Raw genomic sequence first — 21570 nt, 5'->3', positions numbered from 1 at the left:
CATCTAAACAGGTCAATACATTCAATGATGATAATGTTGAGGATGATGTGTTGAGCTATGATGAGGATGATGTGTTGAGGTATGATGAGGATGATGTGTTGATGTATGATGAGGATGATGTGTTGAGGTATGATGAGGATGATGTGTTGATGTATGATGAGGATGATGTGTTGAGCTATGATGAGGATGATGTGTTGAGCTATGATGAGGATGATGTGTTGAGGTATGATGAGGATGATGTGTTGAGCTATGATGAGGATGATGTGTTGAGCTATGATGAGGATGATGTGTTGAGCTATGATGAGGATGATGTGTTGAGCTATGATGAGGATGATGTGTTGAGGTATGATGAGGATGATGTGTTGATGTATGATGAGGATGATGTGTTGAGCTATGATGAGGATGATGTGTTGAGCTATGATGAGGATGATGTGTTGAGGTATGATGAGGATGATGTGTTGAGCTATGATGAAGATGATGTGTTGATGTATGATGAGGATGATGTGTTGAGCTATGATGAGGATGATGTGTTGAGCTATGATGAGGATGATGTGTTGAGGTATGATGAGGATGATGTGTTGATGTATGATGAGGATGATGTGTTGAGCTATGATGAGGATGATGTGTTGAGGTATGATGAGGATGATGTGTTGATGTATGATGAGGATGATGTGTTGAGCTATGATGAGGATGATGTGTTGAGCTATGATGAGGATGATGTGTTGAGGTATGATGAGGATGATGTGTTGAGCTATGATGAGGATGATGTGTTGATGTATGATGAGGATGATGTGTTGAGGTATGATGCGGCTAATCAGCTTGATACAATACATTCTGAGGTAGAGCCTATACTGATTGAGGACAGCGTCAGTGGGGACGAGGATCAGGATATAGATCTTCAAGATAGGTTTCTCACAGCCTTTTACAGGGCTCTGAAAGCCAGAAAGGTCCAGTTACACACATGTATGGTTGCTTTGCTAAAACGTCGGTACATCCAAGACATAGCCATCTGGAAGAAAAACACGTCAAATTTGATAAGCAGCAATCTGATTAAAAAACGCCCAAACAAACGATATAGCCGTATGTAACATGGATACTTCTAGAATACCCCTAGAACTAAGCTCATTAATCAAACAAATTAAGGATCCAGGACCAACCCCTACACAACAACACACACCTCCTTTAACTCATACAAATGAGGACACATTATCACAGGTACTCCCAGAACTTAGCTCCTTAATTAAACAAATTAACGGGGGTGCACTACTCTTTCTGAAACGTTTCTGAAAACCCCAGTACAAAAACTTCATTTATAGCTCACAATTCTAGATCCTATGATTCCGTTCGTACCAATGCTTTGACCTTACGTTATATAGCGCAACCTGATGAGAAAATTGGATATATAGATTATACTTCCCTTTATCCTTAAGTAATTAGTTCCTCTTGTTATCATTTGGGACATCCTGAAATTATTCACTGTGACTTTGACTTACCACAAAACTATTTTGCTTTGATAAAAGCAACTGTTTACCCTCCCTGGGGCTTGTTTTTGTCAGTGTTGCCTTACAAAGGACCTCAAGGAAAACTTTTATTTCCCTTTGTCGTACCTGCAGTGAAAACAACAACCAGGAAAAGCCTTGTGATCATTCAGATCAAGAAAGAGCCCTGACCGGTTTATGGGTCACCGTTTAATTCTCTAAGGCTATAGAGAAGGGGTATCGTGTGGCCAAAGTCTTTGAAGTGTGGAACTTTCCCAGGAAATCAGACACTCTTTTTAAAGAGTACATCAAGACCTTGAGAGGCAAGCAAATGGCTTCAGGGTTTCCTGCATCAGTCACTGATCAAGAGAGCAAAGACAGATACATTCAGCACTATCATGAAAAAGTGGTTATACGTCTTGACCCTGACAGAATAGAGGTCAACAAAGCCAAAATAAATGTGTGTAAGCTTTTCTTGAACAGTTTGTGTGGCAAATTTGCCCAAGGAAGCAATATGTTAACAACATCTATCATTAAAGATCCCGAAGAAGTTATGGGATTGTTTTTTTCAGACCAATCTGACATTTCAAATGTTTTTTTCTTGAATCAAGACATAGCTCTGGTGTAATGTTTTCCCTCTCCTTCAGCCCTAATCACAGGTGTCCCTTGTTTTCCTGATTGGTGGTCGTTGGGGTGTCCCACCTGTCCAACATCCGTTCGTCTGCTGATTGCTGAGGTGGAAGAAGGGGTTCTACCCCCGAGTAATGGAAACGTGTTTCTAGCAGCTTTTACCACGGCCTATGGGCGACTTGAACTACACACCCTCATGGAGCACCTGCAGAGTGGGGTTCTTTACCATGACAAAGACTCTGGGGTCTATGGAAGCAAACCCGTGATTGGAACCCCCCTCTTAGCAACTATCTGGGTGGTTTAACGAGTGAACTGGAAGATGGTGACCATATCATAGTGTGGTCATCCTGTGGACCCAAACGCTATGCTTTTAGGACTAAAAACAATCACGTAGTGTTGAAAGCCAACGGCGTGACACAAAACTATGAAAATTCCCGCGTGTAAACTTGGAATCAATCACACGCTTAGTCAAGGGTTTTATAAACGACCGAAATAGTGTTTTAGAAATGTTGAAACTCCTAAAAAAAAATTGTTAGGGATTAAAAGGGGTTCCATCTACGTAATGCCCCACTTACTAAAAAGATTCCGGGTCGTCTGTGACAAGAGATGACTTTTACCTGACGGCACCACTTTACCCTTTGGTTACTGACTTTATGTTCCAATCCTTTTACCTGACGGGGACCACCTTACCCTTTGGTTACTGACTTTATGTTCCAATCCTTTTACCTGACGGGACCACCTTACCCTTTGGTTACTGACTTTATGTTCCAATCCTTTTACCTGACGGGACCACCTTACCCTTTGGTTACTGACTTTATGTTCCAATCCTTTTACCTGACGGGACCACCTTACCCTTTGGTTACTGACTTTATGTTCCAATCCTTTTACCTGACGGGACCACCTTACCCTTTGGTTACTGACTTTATGTTCCAATCCTTTTACCTGACGGGACCACCTTACCCTTTGGTTACTGACTTTATGTTACAATCCTTGTGTGTCTTAACCCTGAAGATAAAATGGATGCTGTAGAAGGTTTTGATCCTAGGTTGCAACTACCATTTTCAGCCTTAATCGCAGGACCATCAAATAGCGGTAAAACTTGTTTTGTAAAAAGGATTTTAGAGAATTCTGAACATGTATTATCTCAGAAACCTGACAATGTTGTGTGGTGTTATTCATGTTATCAACTTTTGTATGATGAGTTGTTGAAGAAAATAAAATCTAATTTATTGAAGGAATACCAGCATCCCTGTCTGATGATGAATTCTTACCTCCTGCTGGTTTTGGATGATATGGTTTTTGCCGGTAGTGAACATCCTGAAATAGCTCAAGCTTTTACTCAATATACTCATCATCAAAACTTGTCAGTGTGTTACTTCGTACAAAATGTGTTTCACCAAAGTAAAAATAGCCGTACCATTAGCTTGAACGCCAATTACTTGGTTTTATTCAAAAACCCTAGAGACAAACTACAAATAAACATTCTAGCCGTAAATCCTACTTTATGGAAAGCAATGAGGACGCCACCAAAGCTCTGTTTTCTTATTTAATCGTGGATTTAAAATTGGTTGAACACAGAGTGTGATGGCCAATAAAATGTACTTAGTACCTAAACAAGATTTGGATAGACGTTGTTATGGAAACAGGTATCCTGTATGTGTGTTTGTTTTCCCTCTCCTTCAGCCCTAATCACAGGTGTCCCTTGTTTTCCTGATTGGTGGTCGTTGGGGTGTCCCACCTGTCCGACATCCGTTCGTCTGCTGATTGCTGAGGTGGACCAATCAGTGGACGTTCCTCAGTATTGCCCCGCCTGTTTCTGGTTTTTACATTACCATGTCGAATCCCCTGGTTTTAAAAGCCAGTCAGATGTGTTTTCTGACAGAGACTCTCTTTCTCTGTGAGTATGGCAACTGTGGTGTCTTGTTTTTGTGTATGCATGCGTTTGCTGTCTAGTCCATATTGGACCTATGTTGTTTGCTGTCTAGTCCATATTGGACCTATGTTGTTTGCTGTCTAGTCCATATTGGACCTATGTTGTTTGCTGTCTAGTCCATATTGGACCTATGTTGTTTGCTGTCTAGTCCATATTGGACCTATGTTGTTTGCTGTCTAGTCCATATTGGACCTATGTTGTTGGCTGTCTAGTCCATATTGGACCTATGTTGTTGGCTGTCTAGTCCATATTGGACCTATGTTGTTTGCTGTCTAGTCCATATTGGACCTATGTTGTTGGCTGTCTAGTCCATATTGGACCTATGTTGTTGGCTGTCTAGTCCATATTGGACCTATGTTGTTTGCTGTCTAGTCCATATTGGACCTATGTTGTTTGCTGTCTAGTCCATATTGGACCTATGTTGTTTGTTTGTTCCTGGGGAAAGGGGGGTTTAGCAAGTGGCCCTTGGGCCTACACTACCCGTAGGGACAACCTTGTCTAAACACACTAGTTAGACCTGAGGGGACCACCCATGTGACACTCTGGCTCCATGGACTTTGATTATTGAGCCAGGGTTGTTCTTTTTCTTTGTTTGGGGGTATTTCTATGTTGGGTATTCTAGTTGTTCATTTCTATGTTTGGTGATTGTTCTTGTTTGTATTCATGTGACTCCCAATCGGAGGTAACGAGTGACAGCTGTCGGCTCGTTATCTCTGATTGGGAGCCATATTTAAACTGTGTGGTCTCACTTTGGGTTGTGGGTTTTGTTCCGTATTCAGTATTCGTTACTGTGGACTTCACTAGTCGTGTTTATTGTTCTGGTTCGTGCACTTTATAGTTAAATAAAGTCATGTTCGTTCAACGCGCTGCGCTTTGGTCTACTTATTCATCAGACGACCGCGACAGAATAACCCACCCTAAAAGGACCAAGCGGCGTGTCAAGCGGCAACAGGATCCACCTACACAGGATTTATATCCACCCATAAAGGATTCATGGACATGGGAGGAGATTCTGGATGGTAAGGGGCCGTGGGCACAACCGGGAGAATATCGCCGTCCTCGTGAAGAGCTGGAGGCAGCTAAAGCCGAGAGGCGGCGATATGAGGAGGCAGCACGGAGGCAAGACTGGAAGCCTGTGGGTACTACCCAATAATTTCTTGGGGGGCTAAGAGGGAGTGTGGCGAAGTCAGGTAGGAGACCTGCGCCTACTCCCTGGACTGACCGTGGAGAGCGAGAGTACGGGCAGACACCGTGTTACGCAGTTGAGCGCATGGTGTCTCCTGTACGCAGGCATAGCCCGGTTCGGTACAGTCCAGCTCCACGTATCGGCCGGGCTAGATTGAGTGTTGAGCCGGATGTCATGAAGCGGTCCCACGCAGCTGGTCACCAGTGCGTCTCCTCGGGCCGGGCGTACATGGCACCAGCCTTGCGCATGGTGTTCCCGGTTCGCCCACATAGGCCGGTGCGGGTTATTACTCCTCCCCGTACTGGTCGGGCGACGGGAGCATCAACCCAGGGAAGGTTGGGCAGGCTCAGTGCTCAAGGGAGCCAGTACGCCTGCACGGTCCGGTATTTCCGGCACCACCTCCTCGCTCCAGCCAAGTACCACCAGTACCTACACCACGCACCAGGTTTTCTGTGCGTCTTCAGAGCCCTGTGTCTCCTCCACGCACTGGCTCTATGGTGCGTGTCTCCAGCCCTTTACCACCAGTGCATACACCGGTGCCTCCTGTGTGTCCCCAGAGTCCTGTGCGTCCTGTTGTTGCTCTCCGCACTAGCCCTGAGATGCGTGTCCTCAGCCCGGTACCTCCAGTTCCGGCACCACGCATCAGGCCTACGGTGCGTCCCCAGGGCCAAGCATGCCCTGTTGCTGTTTCCCGCACTAGCCCTGAGATGCGTGTCCTCAGCCCGGTACCTCCAGTTCCGGCACCACGCATCAGGCCTACGGTGCGTCCCCAGGGTCCAGCATGCCCTGTTGCTTCTCCCCGCACTAGCCCTGAGATGCGTGTCCTCAGCCCGGTACCTCCTGTTCCGGCACCACGCACCAGGCCTACGATGCGCCTCAGACGGCCAGAGTCTGCCGTCTGCCCAACGGGGCCTGAACTGTCCGTCTGCCCAACGCCGTCTGAACTGCCCGTCTGCCCAACGGCGCCTGAACTGCCCGTCTGCCCAACGCCGTCTGAACTGTCCGTCTGCCAAGCGCCGCAGGAACTGCCCGTCTGTACTGAGCCTGCAAAGCCGCCCGTCTGCCATGAGCCTTCAGAGCCGTCCGCCAGACCGGAGCCGCTAGAGCTCTCCGCCAGACAGGAGCAGCCAGAGCCTTCCGCCAGACAGGATCAGCCAGAGCCTTCCGCCAGACAGGAGCAGCCAGAGCCTTCCGCCAGACAGGATCAGCCAGAGCCTTCCGCCAGACAGGATCAGCCAGAGCCTTCCGCCAGACAGGATCAGCCAGAGCCTTCCGCCAGACAGGATCAGCCAGAGCCTTCCGCCAGACAGGATCAGCCAGAGCCTTCTGCCAGACAGGATCAGCATGAGCCTTCCGCCAGCCAGGATCCGCCAGAGCCGTCCAGCCAGGATCCGCCAGAGCCGTCCAGCCAGGATCCGCCAGAGCCAGCCAGCCAGGATCCGCCATTCAGTCCGGTGCTGCCCCTCAGGCCGGTGCTGCCCCTTAGTCAGGTACTGCCCCTTAGTCCGGTGCTGCCCCTTAGTCCGGTGCTGCCCCTTAGTCCGGTGCCGCCCCTTAATCCAGTGGGGTTTAGTTGGGGGTGGTCATGTGGAGGGGGCTACGGAAGCGGATAGTGACTAAGGTGGGGTGGGGACCACAACCTGGGCCAGAGCCGCCACCATGGACAGACGCCCACCCAGACCCTCCCCTAGACTGTATGCTGGTGCGCCCGGAGTTCGCACCTTTAGGGGGGTACTGTGACACTCTGGCTCCATGGACTTTGATTATTGAGCCAGGGTTGTTCTTTTCTTTGTTTGGGGGTATTTCTATGTTGGGTATTCTAGTTGTTCATTTCTATGTTTGGTGATTGTTCTTGTTTGTATTCATGTGACTCCCAATCGGAGGTAACGAGTGACAGCTGTCGGCTCGTTATCTCTGATTGGGAGCCATATTTAAACTGTGTGGTCTCACTTTGGGTTGTGGGTTTTGTTCCGTATTCAGTATTCGTTACTGTGGACTTCACTAGTCGTGTTTATTGTTCTGGTTCGTGCACTTTATAGTTAAATAAAGTCATGTTCGTTCAACGCGCTGCGCTTTGGTCTACTTATTCATCAGACGACCGTGACAACCCACTGTATTTTAATATGGTTAGCAGGAAGCTTAGCGGTTCTTGAGGCAGGCAAGATCAGTTTAGTTTTTTTTTTTACTTTATTGTTTCATTCCTTGGGTCCAACTCAGGCCCTTTTTCCCCAAACCGTTTACCGTGTGTTTTATAATAAACATTGTGTTTGACGGTAACATTTGTTTTGTCGGTGTATTTTGTTCTCACTGTCCCTTGTCAATATTGTAATTCCCGTGAGTTATGTTATGGGACTCTGTTCCATCCACTCTAGACTTTTAAAGCCACGGGGTTCATAACACTCAGGCAGAAACCGGAATGTTCTATTCTGGCCAGGCCCATCTTTTCAAAGAAAACACCATTTAATTCTATCTCTATTTGAACGAATTAGGTAGTTTTGTTGTGATCAACCAGGAAATCCTAACAATTCAGGTAAATAACGCCACAGTCAGGCAGAAAAGTCTGAATGTTCTATCATAAAGTGAGTCCAATTATTTTCCCTGGCTGATATTGCTTCTACATAGAAATACTATGAGAGTAAATGAATAGATGCCATTCACTGCTATAAACCTGTCTCCAATAAAATCAGCTAGTTTACACAGACCCACCGCGGACCTTCGCGTGTAAAGGCGTTTTATGGTCTGTTTTGTCAACGAGCCCAGATGATCCCAATAATGTAGGTAGCCTAGTAACCGATGCCCTCCTCTGGTATGTTCTATTGTGAACTGTCTGGGACTCCTTGTTGTTTCTCTGTTTACTACTCAAACATATTTCACCTGATTAAGTCTAAAATGAAATTAACTGCAAATATATTAGCGTAACTGGACTACACAGAACATGGCGGACCCACTGTAAAATCAGAGGCTTGTTATCGTATTAAAACGTGTCCCAGTCCAACATGCCTAGCTCTGCCCACTGGGGCCTGGTTGATGGAGCGCTCTCTGAAAGAAGTCCTCGTATCGTCGTATTCCACCGGATAGAGTTCTCTCATCACACCGGCAGTAGCAGTTCTGTCTCCTCATATTGATCCGTCAGGAGTACGTTTCACAACAATAGGCTTCTTCAGACAATGGTACAAAAAGTAGCCAAACAAAGCCAAAGGAGAGTGATGAGCAGCAGCAGCATCATCAAACCAGCGAGGCCGCGGCAAGCCCAACAGTGATGATGCTGCCGAGCTCCAGTTAGCTCCGTGTGCAGAGCCTACCCACCCCTTCCACAAGCACCGCCAGGATAATGGCTCCACAGCCCCCTCCACCTCCGACTGTTCCTGACTATCTTGGAACAGATGTGCCAGCCCAGATTAGCCTAGAATCCTACCGTAGCCGCAGGTTTTCTGTCCAAAAACCTTCATTTAATAGCAACTGGTTCATAAGAAGGGAGTGTCTGGAATACTCGCTTACTGAAGATGCTGCATTGCTGAAAGTTCTGCGTGGGGGTCCATCTATTGGGAGATGGCTAACTAGTCTGTATTTTCCACTGATTCATATGGATGCCAGCCATACATTGGCTGTAAAAGTGGGTAAAAACAGAAAAGCATATAACTGTAGCTATGTGGTCTTTACTTGGGTGTGTTTCAGCAGGGTGAGGTCAGAGAGATGCTTCCAAGTCAGTTTTTTCTGAACTCATAAAATCCGTTACACAATCTGATGGGATGAATGTTCAACCCCATTTAAATAACCATATGGTTTATATAGTACCTTTAAGTTAAGACCTCACAGATCTGTTCATGGCAAAGCAGTTCAATTAATGATATTAATTGATTCTTAAAGAATATAACTTATAAATCATGACCCTCATCTTGAGGAGTCACCTGTGACAGTATTCATAAAGAGTAGGAGTACTGATCTGGGATCAGTTTTTCCTTTTAGATCATAATGAAACAGATTAAATGGACAGGGGGACCTGATCCTAGATCAGCACTCCTCCTCTGGGAAACTGCATGTATGAAACCAAACACATAGTCGTAGTCTAGTTACAGCAGGTGTTTACTACCATCTAGTGGAAGATACCAATAAAACACTTGATTATCAGGATGGGGAGACGGCTGAGCTGAAACAGAAAGTAAATGTTTTTTTTTTTTACAGGATCCATTTTAAGACGACAGAGCAGAAAACGCTATATGGAGAGAACTAAAAAATAAAGTGAGTATTTCTAAGTATTTCTGAACAATAATCTATTCTAATGGACAGAGTGAGAGAATGAATACCTGGAATGAGATATTACTAGTTATTAGAACTGCTACTTGAGCTTAGTTGCTGACAGACAGCAGTTTTAAAAGTGTTATCACATGTTATCAGTCAAACGTCTGGTAAAGATGGTGGAGGAGCTTTTAAATGATAGGGTTTTATGTTTATCTCAGGGTTTCTCAATCCTTTTGTTCTTGCCCAGCATTTACACACCTGATTCAACTAATCATCAAATATTTGAAGACAGTTGAATATTTGAAACATACAAATGAACATTCTCAAATTAAAACATTTTGGATTTGTAGGCCTGTTTACAATTATTAAAGGTCTACAGTAAATCACATTTTGGAGGAAAAAAACACAGCTAAAACTGGTTTAGAGTAAATTATATGTCTATCAAAAATAATGTAAGAGAAATGTCTTGAAGAAGGACTATAAGAAAAAAAAACTGAAGCAATATTCGTTACAATGTCATGAGTTACTGCTGTGGCATGCAACTGACTGTTAGCGCCAGCCTCTGGTTACTGTTGTAAAGGGGAGACACCTTGAAGCGTTTCCTGAAGTCTAAACGCCTCTGGGTTCAGACTGACTGTTAGCGCCACCCTCTGGTTCCTGTTGTAAAGGGGAGACACCTTGAAGCGTTCCCTGAAGTCTAAACGCCTCTGGGTTCAGACTGACTGTTAGCGCCACCCTGTGGTTACTGTTGTAAAGGGGAGACACCTTGAAGCGTTCCCTGAAGTCTAAACGCCTCTGGGTTCAGACTGACTGTTAGCGCCACCCTGTGGTTACTGTTGTAAAGGGGAGACACCTTGAAGCGTTCCCTGAAGTCTAAACGCCTCTGGGTTCAGACTGACTGTTAGCGCCACCCTCTGGTTCCTGTTGTAAAGGGGTGACACCTTGAAGCGTTTCCTGAAGTCTAAACGCCTCTGGGTTCAGAACTCTGTCTCAGCGCCCTGCTACAGTGGTACTGTTCGTTTTGCATGGCCCGGTGCTACGGGTGAGTGGACATTTAATTTAAGGACCAATGGAATGGTCTAAAACGTGCCAACCATGCTCACCCGGGAGCCGGCCAATGGAAAACTAATTCACCCAGTCACCGTTATAACTTTATTTCCTTATTTTAAATTGAAAGTAACTTTGTAGCCTACGCATTTACAAAATGTCTGTTCAAACTGTGGCGCATATGGAACATTAGAACAGTGGTGGAAAAAGTAGTCAATTCTCATACTTGAGTAAAATTAAAGATTCCTTAATAGAAAATGACTCAAGTAAAAGTGAAAGGCACCCAGTAAAATACTACTTGAGTAAAAGTCTAAAAGTATTTGGTTCTAAATATACTTAAGTATCAAAAGTAAATGTAATTGCTAAAATATACTTAAGTATCAAAAGTAAAAGTAAAGTAGGAATAATTCAAATTAAAATTCCTTATATAAAGCAAACCAGACGGCACAATTTTCTTGTTATTTTCATTTATGGATAGCCAGGGTCACTTTCCAACACTCAGACAAAATTTTTATCATTTACAAAGGAAGCATGTGTTTAGTGAGTCTGCCAGATCAGAGGCAGTAGGGATGACCAGGGATGTTCTCTTGATAAGTGTGAATTGGACAATTTTTTGAGTACTTTTGGGTGTCAGGGAAAATGTATGGAGTAAAAAGTACATTATTTTATGAATGTAGTAAAGTAAAAGTAAAAGTTGTTAAACATATAAATAGTAAAGTACAGATACCTACCAAAAAAACGACCTAAGTAGTACTTTCAAGTATTTTTACTTAAGTACTTTACACCACTGCATTAGAAGACGGATAAATGTGTTGATTTTGAAAGAAAGATGGGCAGTTTCTGCTAGGTAGGCTACGAACTATTATAAAGTTAGGTCGTCATCACAGTAGGTTTGAGCTACAGTATGATGACTTACCAACCTGATGGTCTCCGTTGGAAATGTTGTGGAAAATGTTGTACACTCAGTGTATTAAAATATGTAACATAAACAACAAATGATATGCTCAGATACACAAAATACTTCTGGTTTCAGATCTAGAAGATTATCCTCTTCAATAGAAATATCATCAATTCTGACCAGTAACCTACCTGGGGTCAAAGGTCCCTGATTTATCACTAAAATATATAGGATGATCCATAGAGATGTCACTCTTCATGGACAGATGACTGGGTACTGGAGAGACTGATCTCAGAGTTTGGTTGGAGATTCTGGAAAACATAATAAATCACCATGAAACTACATTTTAAACTATATCAAAATTATATTTCAATGGATAAAATACATTACATGAAGCATTAAAATATATGCCATTACATGAAGCAACAAACATAAAACCTGACAAGCATATAACTGTAGCTATGTGGGTGTGTTTCAGCAGGGTGAGATCAGAGAGATGCTTCCAAGTCAGTATTTTTCTGAACTCATAAAATCCTTTACACAATCTGATGGGATGAATGTTCAACCCCATTTAAATAACCATATGGTTTATATAGTACCTTTAAGTTAAGACCTCACAGATCTGTTCATGGCAAAGCAGGTCAATTAATGATATTAATTGATTCTTAAAGAATATAACTTATAAATCATGAGCCTCATCTTGAGGAGTCACCTGTGACAGTATTCATAAAGAGTAGGAGTACTGATCTGGGATCAGTTTAGCCTTTTAGATCATAATGAAACAGATTAAATGGACAGGGGGACCTGATCCTAGATCAGCACTCCTCCTCTGGGAAACTGCATGTATGAAACCGAACACATAGTCGTAGTCTAGTTACAGCAGGTGTTTACTGCCATCTAGTGGAAGATACCAATAAAACACTTTATTATCAGGAAGGGGAGACAGTTGAGCTGAAAAAGGAAGTAAAGTTGTTCTTTTGAACAGTATCCATTTTAAGACGACAGAGCAGAAAACGCTATATGGAGAGAACTAAAAAATAAAGTGAGTATTTCTAAGTATTTCTGAACAATAATCTATTCTAATGGACAGAGCATGTGAATGAATACCTGGAATGAGATATTACTAGTTAGTAGAACTGCTATTTGAGCTTAGTTGCTGACAGACAGCAGTTTTCAAAGTGTTATCACATGTTATCAGTCAAACGTCTGGTAAAGATGGTGGAGGAGCTTTTAAATGATAGGGTTTGATGTTTATCTCAGGGTTTCTCAATCCTTTTGTTCTTGCCCAGCATTTACACACCTGATTCAACTAATCATCAAATATTTTAAGACAGTTTAATATTTGAGGCATACAAATGAACATTCTCAAATTAAAACCTTTTGGATTTGTAGGCCTGTTTACAATTATTAAAGGCCTACAGGAATTCACATTTATTAGGAAAAAAACACAGCTAAACCTGGTTTCAAGCAAATTATATGTTTATCAAAAATAATGTTAAGAGACATGTCTTGAAGAAGGACTATAATAAAAAAAAACTGAAGCAAGATTCGGTACAATGTCACGAGTTACTGCTGTGATTCACATTTTGGAGGGAAAAAAGCACAGCTAAACCTGGTGGACATTTAATTTAATGACCAATGGAATGGTCTAAAACGTGCCAACTCTGCTCACCCGGGGAGCCGGCCAATGGAAAACTAATTTACCCAGTCACCGTTATAACTTCATTTCCTTATTTGGAATTGAAAGTGACTTTGTAGCCTACGCAGTTACAAAATGTCTGTTCAAACTGTGGCGCATATGGAACATTAGAACAGTGGTGGAAAAAGTAAAGATACCTTAATAGAAAATGACTCAAGTAAAAGTGAAAGGCACCCAGTAAAATACTACTTGAGTAAAAGTCTAAAAGTATTTGGTTTTAAATATACTTAAGTATAAAAAAGTAAAAGTAAAGTAGGAATAATTAAAATTAAAATTACTTATATTAAGCAAACCAGACGGCACCATTTTCTTGTTATTTTCATTTACAGATAGCCAGGGTCACATTCAAACACTCAGACATCATTTTAAAAAAGCATTTGTGTTTAGTGAGTCCGCCAGATCAGAGGCAGTAGGGATGTTCTCTTGATAAGTGTGTGAATTGGACCATTTTCTGTCCTGCTAAGCATTCAAAATGTAACGAGTACTTTTGGGTGTCAGGGGAAAATGTATGGAGTAAAAAGTGCATTATTTTCTTTAGGAATGTAGTGAAGAAGTAAAAGTAAAAGTAGTCAAAAATATAAATAGTAAAGTCAAGTACAGATACCCCCAAAAAACTACTTAAGTAGTACTTTAAAGTATTTTTACTTAAGTACTTTACACCACTGGTTAACTCTCTTTCTTAGCTAGCTCGACTATGCACTTGCCTCTGCTAGCAATACACTGTGCTAACATTAGCCTAGACTGGACCACAGAAAATAACAGTTTTAAACAGTTGTAAAACCCACTTCTTCCAGACAGAATAGTTCCTGTAGATTCAGACTTACTCATCGCCCAATCTGTTGTTATGTCTCGTGGGTTTCATAACCACGTCTGTATAACAATTCAATAACGATGAGACAGGAGACAGGAATCAGTTCAACCATTTATCTGGAACGTGATCATCTCAACACATACAAACCCCATGATGCTCTGCAGCACAACCCCAATATACAACAAATACATAAGTAAATGGACACAAAACAAAACTCAGAGGAATTTAAATGTTCATTTCTAGAAAGTAGGGCCATGGGATAGGGTCAGAAAGGTCAGTATGTTTGATAACTGGTTACAGAGGTGACATAACAAGCATAAGGTCCATTATAACACAGTGAAGTAGAGGTGGGAGCTAAAAGCAGACATGGACAGTGAGACGGTGTGAGGAGGTCAGGGGTGAAACATTAGATCAGGACAGGTAGAAATGGCAGGGCTGGAAATAGACACAGAGACACATTCTGATCATGGCTCAGACCTGACCTGGAGACACCCAAACAGAAGATGCCATAGCAAAGTCCTGTCCAGTAGGCTATATGGGATTTCCTTTCATCAAAATCCAACACAAGGAAATGTGTCCAGTGTGCGTGTGTGTGTGTCCAGTATGTGTGTGTGTGTCCAGTGTGTGTGTGTGTGTGTGTTTCAGTGTGTGTGTCCAGTGTGTGTGTGTGTGTGTGTGTGTGCAGTGTGTGTGTGTGTCCGGTGTGTGTGTGTGTGTGTGTGTTTGTCCTGCGTGTGTGTGTTCAGTGTGTGTGTGTGTGATCTAGTGTGTGTGTGTCCAGTGTGTGTGTTTGTCCAGTGTGTGTTTGTCCTGTGTGTGTGTGTCCAGTGTGTGTGTTCAGTGTGTGTGTGTGTGTACAGTGTGTGTCTAGTGTATGTGTGTGTGTGTCCAGTGTATGTGTGTGTGTGTGTCCAGTGTGTGTGTTTGTCCAGTGTGTGTGTGTGTGTATGTGTTTGTCTAGTGTGTGTGTGTGTGTGTGTCCAGTGTGTGTCCAGTGTGTGTGTGTGTGTGTCCAGTGTATATGTGTGTGTGTGTGTTCCGGTGTGTGTGTGTGTGACCAGTGTGTGTGTGTGTCCAGTGTGTGTGTGTGTCCAGTGTGTGTCCAGTGTGTGTGTTGCCAGGGTGTGTGTCCATTGTGTGTGTGTGTCCAGTGTGTGTCCAGTGTGTGTGTGTGTGTGTGTTTGTGTGTCCAGTGTGTGTGTGTGTGTCCAGTGTGTGTCCATTGTGTGTGTGTGTGTGTGTCCAGTGAGTGTGTGTGTGTCCAGTGTGTGTATGTGTTCAGTGTGTGTGTGTCTAGTGTATGTATGTGTGTTCAGTGTGTGTGTGTGTGTCCATTGTGTGTGTGTGTGTCCAGTGGGTGTGTGTGTGTCAAGTGTATGTATGTGTTCAGTGTGTGTGTGTCTAGTGTATGTATGTGTGTTCAGTGTGTGTGTGTGAGTTCAGTGTGTGTGTGTCCATTGTGTGTGTGTGTGTCCAGTGGGTGTGTGTGTGTCCAGTGTATGTATATGTGTTCAGTGTGTGTGTGTGTGTCCATTGTGTGTGTGTGTCCATTGTGTGTGTGTGTGTCCAGTGTGTGTATGTGTTCAGTGTGTGTGTGTCTAGTGTATGTATGTGTGTTCAGTGTGTGTGTATGTGTTCAGTGTGTGTGTGTGTGTCTAGTGTATGTGTGTGTGTTCAGTGTGTGTGTGAGTTCAGTGTGTGTGTGTGTGTCCATTGTGTGTGTGTGTGTTCAGTGTGTGTGTGTGTGTCCAGTGTGTATGTGTTCAGTGTGTGTATGTGTTCAGTGTGTGTATGTGTTCAGTGTGTGTGTGAGTTCAGTGTGTGTGTGTGTGTGTGTGTGTCCATTGTGTGTGTGTGTGTGTGTGTGTGTTCAGTGTGTGTGTGTGTCTAGTGTATGTATGTGTGTTCAGTGTGTGTGTATGTGTTCAGTGTGTGTGTGTGTGTCTAGTGTATGTATGTGTGTCCAGTGTGTGTGTGTGTGTGTGTGTGTGTGTGTGTGTGTGTTCAGTTTGTGTGTGTTTAGTGTGTGTGTCCAGTGTGTGTTAAGTGTGTGTGTGTGTTTGTCCTGCATGTGTGTGTCCTGTGTGTGTGTGTCCAGTGTGTGTGTGTCCATTGTGTGTGTTTGCCCAGTGTGTGTGTGTGTGTGTGTGTGTGTGTGTGTGTGTGTGCAGTGTGTGTGTCCAGTGTGTGTGTGTTGAGTGTGTGTGTGTGTGTGTGTCCAGTATATGTGTGTGTGTGTGTGTGTGTGTGCAGTGTGCGTATGTGTGTGTCCAGTGTGTGTGTGTGTGTGTGTGTGTGTGTGTGTGTGTCCAGTGTGTGTGTCCACTGTGTGTGCGTGTGTGTCCAGTGTGTGTGTGTGTGTGTGTATCCAGTGTGTGCGTGTGTGTGTGTGTGTCCAGTGTGTGTGTGTGTCTGTGTGTCCAGTGTGTGTGTGTGTGTGTGTGTCCAGTGTGTGTGTTTTGTCCAGTGTGTGTGTGTGTCCAGTGTGTGTGTGTGTCCAGTGTGTGTTTGTCCAGTGTGTGTGTGTGTCCAGTGTGTGTGTGTGTGTGTGTCCAGTGTGTGTGTGTGTCTGTGTGTCCAGTGTGTGTGTGTGTCCAGTGTGTGTGTGTCCAGTGTGTGTTTGTCCAGTGTGTCTGTTTGTCCAGGGTGTGTGTGTGTGTGTGTCCAGTGTGTGTGTGTGTGTGTGTGTCCAGTGTGTGTGTGTGTCCAGTGTGTGTGTGTGTCCAGTGTGTGTTTGTCCAGTGTGTGTGTGTGTCCAGTGTGTGTGTTCAGTGTGTGTGTGTGTGTGTGTGTGTGTGTGTGTGTGTGTGTGTGTGTGTGTGTGTGTACAGTGTCCAGTGTGTGTGTTTCCAGTGTGTGTGTGTGAGTGTGTCAGTGTTACCATGGTTATTATTTACAGGGACACTGAGGAGTCATCATGAACCCTAAACCCTGGATAGAGGGGCCCAGTGAATGTGGAGTGGAATGTGTTCAGGTGGGTCAGTGTGTCAGAGGAGACTCTGTAGAAGGACAGAGTGCCGGCTGGCCAGTCCAGATACACTCCTACTCTGTGGGAGCTGGAGGAGGGGACGTCTATGGTAGTGGACATATTATTGTGACAGGCAGAGTAACTGTTGTCAGAGCAGAACAGACTCCAGGACTTGTCATTGGCTCCAATCTCAGAGTCATTACCCCCTCCTCTCCTGCTGATTCCTTTATATGTCACTCCTATACCAACCCAACTCCCACTCCACTCTACCTCCCAGTAACAGCGCCCAGTCAGACCCTCTCTACACAGCACCTGTTCCCAGTCCTCAAATCTCTCTGGGTGATCAGGATACGGCTGCTCCTCTCTCCTACATGTCACCTTTCTGTTCTCCTCAGACAGAGAGAGGAATCTGTTTACTGTGTTTGGGTCCAGTGTGAGATCACAGACATCTGATGGATGAAACCAGACACAATATTAGAAATCATCATCATCCTGAACACAAACACACACACACACACTGAACACACACACACACTGAACACACATACACACTGAACAAACACACACACTGAACAAACACACACACACACACACACACACACTGAACACACTGAACACACACACATCCTGAACACACACACACACACACCGGATACACACTCACACTCACATACTGAACACACACACCCTGAACACAAACACACACCCTGAACACACACATTTCTAAAGTAACACGAACACGTCACACACATCCTGAACAAACACACACACACTTCCTGAACACACACACACCCTGAACACACACACACATTTCTAATGTAACAGGAACACGCCACACACACACACACACACACACAGACACACACATTGTCAAAGCAACTCTTTGTAAATTTTGGTGTCCCTGATATCTGCTTCTGTAGAACTACAGCTGATATTTAATATGACCAAGTAAGTAATGATGGTGGTCTTTGACTTTGACTTCACTTGAATTAAGACTTATTCTTAGTCATATTCTTCACAGCAGTCAACACTCACATTTTCTAAGTCCAGGTTTCATTGTGTTCTCTCCACCATGTTCCACACTGTAGCGGTAAGCAGAAGAACAGACAGTCATTGAGGGATACACCTGAACTCACACACACACACACACACACACACTCACACACACACACACACACACACTCACACACAGTCAGCATATACAGTGGGGAAAAAAGTATTTAGTCAGCCACCAATTGTGCAAGTTCTCCCACTTAAAAAGATGAGTGAGGCCTGTAATTTTCATCATAGGTACACGTCAACTATGACAGACAAAATGAGAAGAAAAAAAATCCAGAAAACAACATTGTAGGATTTTTAATGAATTTATTTGCAAATTATGGTGGAAAATTAGTATTTGGTCAATAACAAAAGTTTCTCAATACTTTGTTATATACCCTTTGTTGGCAATGACACAGGTCAAACGTTTTCTGTAAGTCTTCACAAGGTTTTCACACACTGTTGCTGGTATTTTGGCCCATTCCTCCATGCAGATCTCCTCTAGAGCAGTGATGTTTTGGGGCTGTCGCTGGGCAACACGGACTTTCAACTCCCTCCAAAGATTTTCTATGGGGTTGAGATCTGGAGACTGGCTAGGCCACTCCAGGACCTTGAAATGCTTCTTACGAAGCCACTCCTTCGTTGCGCTGGGCGGTGTGTTTGGGATCATTGTCATGATGAAAGATCCAGCCACGTTTCATCTTCAATGCCCTTGCTGATGGAAGGAGGTTTTCACTCAAAATCTCACGATACATGGCCCCATTCATTCTTTCCTTTACACGGATCTGTCGTCCTGGTCCCTTTGCAGAAAAACAGCCCCAAAGCATGATGTTTCCACCCCCATGCTTCACAGTAGGTATGGTGTTCTTTGGATGCAACTCAGCATTCTTTGTCCTCCAAACACGACGAGTTGAGTTTTTACCAAAAAAGTTATATTTTTGTTTCATCTGACCATATGACATTCTCCCAATCCTCTTCTGGATCATCCAAATGCACTCTAGCAAACTTCAGATGGGCCTGGACATGTACTGGCTTAAGCAGGGGGACACGTCTGGCACTGCAGGATTTGAGTCCCTGGCGGCGTAGTGTGTTACTGATGGTAGGCTTTGTTACTTTGGTCCCAGCTCTCTGCAGGTCATTCACTAGGTCCCCCCGTGTGGTTCTGGGATTTTTGCTCACCGTTCTTGTGATCATTTTGACCCCACGGGGTGAGATCTTGCGTGGAGCCCCAGATCGAGGGAGATTATCAGTGGTCTTGTATGTCTTCCATTTCCTAATAATTGCTCCCACAGTTGATTTCTTCAAAACAAGCTGCTTACCTATTGCAGATCCAGTCTTCCCAGCCTGGTGCAGGTCTACAATTTTGTTTCTGGTGTCCTTTGACAGCTCTTTGGTCTTGGCCATAGTGGAGTTTGGAGTGTGACTGTTTGAGGTTGTGGACAGGTGTCTTTTATACTGATAACAAGTTCAAACAGGTGCCATTAATACAGGCAACGAGTGGAGGACAGAGGAGCCTCTTAAAGAAGAAGTTACAGGTTTGTGAGAGCCAGAAATCTTGCTTGTTTGTAGGTGACCAAATACTTATTTTCCACCATAATTTGCAAATAAATTCATAAAAAATCCTACAATGTGATTTTCTGGATTTTTTTTTCTCAATTTGTCTGTCATAGTTGACGTGTACCTATGATGCAAATTACAGTTCTCTCATCTTTTTAAGTGGGAGAACTTGCACAATTGGTGGCTGACTAAATACTTTTTTTTCCCCCACTGTATAACTCTGTGTGTGTTAACGTTTTTTGTGTGAGGCCAGTGTGTGTGTGTCCAGTGTGTGTGTGTGTGTGTGTCCTTTGTGGGCATGTGTCAAGCGTGTGTGTGTGTGTGTGTGTCCTGTGTGTGTGTGTCCAGTGTGTGTCCATTGTGAGTGAGTGCGTGTCCAGTGTGTGTGTGTGTGTGTGTGTGTGTCTGTCCAGTGTGTGTGTGTGTGTGTGTCCAGTGTGTGTGTGTGTGTCCAGCATGTGTGTGTGTGTGTGTGTGTGTGTGTGTGCCCAGTGTGTGTGTGTCCAGTGTGTGTTTTCTTTTTGTGTGTGTGTGTGTGTGTGTGTCCAGTGTGTGTGTGTGTGTGTGTTCAGTGTTTGTGTGTCCAGTGTTTGTGTGTGTGTGTCCAGTGTGTGTCCAGTGTGTGTGTGTGTCCAGTGTGTGTACATTGTGAGTGAGTGCGTGTCCAGTGTGTGTGTGTGTGTGTGTGTGTGTGTGTGTGTGTGTGTGTGTGTGTGTGTGTGTGTGTGTGTGTGTGTGTGTTGTCCATTGTGTGTGTGTGACCAGTGCGTGTGTGTGTGTGTGAATGTGTGTGTGTGTGACCCCAGTGTGTGTGTGTGTGCGTGTCCAGTGTTTGTGTGTGTGTTTTTGTGTGTGTCCAGTGTTTGTGTCTGTGTGTGTCCAGTGTTTGTGTCTGTGTGTGTCCAGTGTGTGTGTGTGTGGGTCCAGTGTGTGTGTGTGTTTCCAGTGTGTGTGTGTGTCCAGTGTTTGTGTGTTTGTCCAGTGTGTGTACTGTACAGACACACACTGGACACACACACACACACTGGAAACACACACACACTGGACAAACACACACACACTGGACCCACACACACACACACACACACTGGAGACACACACACACTGGACAAACACACACACACTGGACCCCCCCCCACACACACACACACACACACACACTGACACACACACACACACACCCACATACATACACACAGGACCCACACACACACACACACACAAAGGACCCACATACACACATTGGACACACACACACACACACACACACACACACACACTGGACACACACACACACACACACACACACTGGACACACACACACACAGGACAAACACACACACACTGGACCCACACACACATACACACACTGGACACACACACACACACCCACATACATACACACAGGACCCACACACACACACACACACACACACACACACACACACACACACACACACACACACACACACACACACACACACACACACACACAAAGGACCCACATACACACATTGGACACACACACACACACACACACACACACACACACACACACAAACCCACACACACACACACACACAAACACACCAACACACACACACACACACACACACACACACACACACACACTGGTCACACACACACACACACAGTCTTTATATAACTTTGTCCAAGTGGTGGTCAGAATGATTGTCTTAACTAGCCTGATAACTCCAACATGTCTGATATGAACATTGACATAAACCCTCTACATACTTGAGTTTCTCCAGTCTGCAGTGTGGATCCTCCAGTCCAGCAGAAAGCAGTCTGACTCCTGAGTCTCCTGGGTGATTGTAGCTCAGGTCCAGCTCTCTCAGGTGTGAGGGTTTGACTTCAGAGCTGAGACCAGAGAAGCACAGCCTTCCTCTGTGACTAGACAGCCTGACAGCCTGCAAAGAGTCAAATAATATTAAAACCACACTGCTATTCTTTGGTGGTGAAAATAGTGGCAGTATATTTTTTTAAAATGTTCAGATATATCAGTGTCCTGAAACCTGCCATATCTATTCATAAATGAATGTATCATTATTAGAAATGACAAATT

Source organism: Coregonus clupeaformis, unplaced genomic scaffold (genome assembly GCF_020615455.1).
Source record: "Coregonus clupeaformis isolate EN_2021a unplaced genomic scaffold, ASM2061545v1 scaf2039, whole genome shotgun sequence".
Lineage (NCBI taxonomy): Eukaryota > Metazoa > Chordata > Actinopteri > Salmoniformes > Salmonidae > Coregonus > Coregonus clupeaformis.
This window is presented reverse-complemented; position numbering follows the sequence as displayed.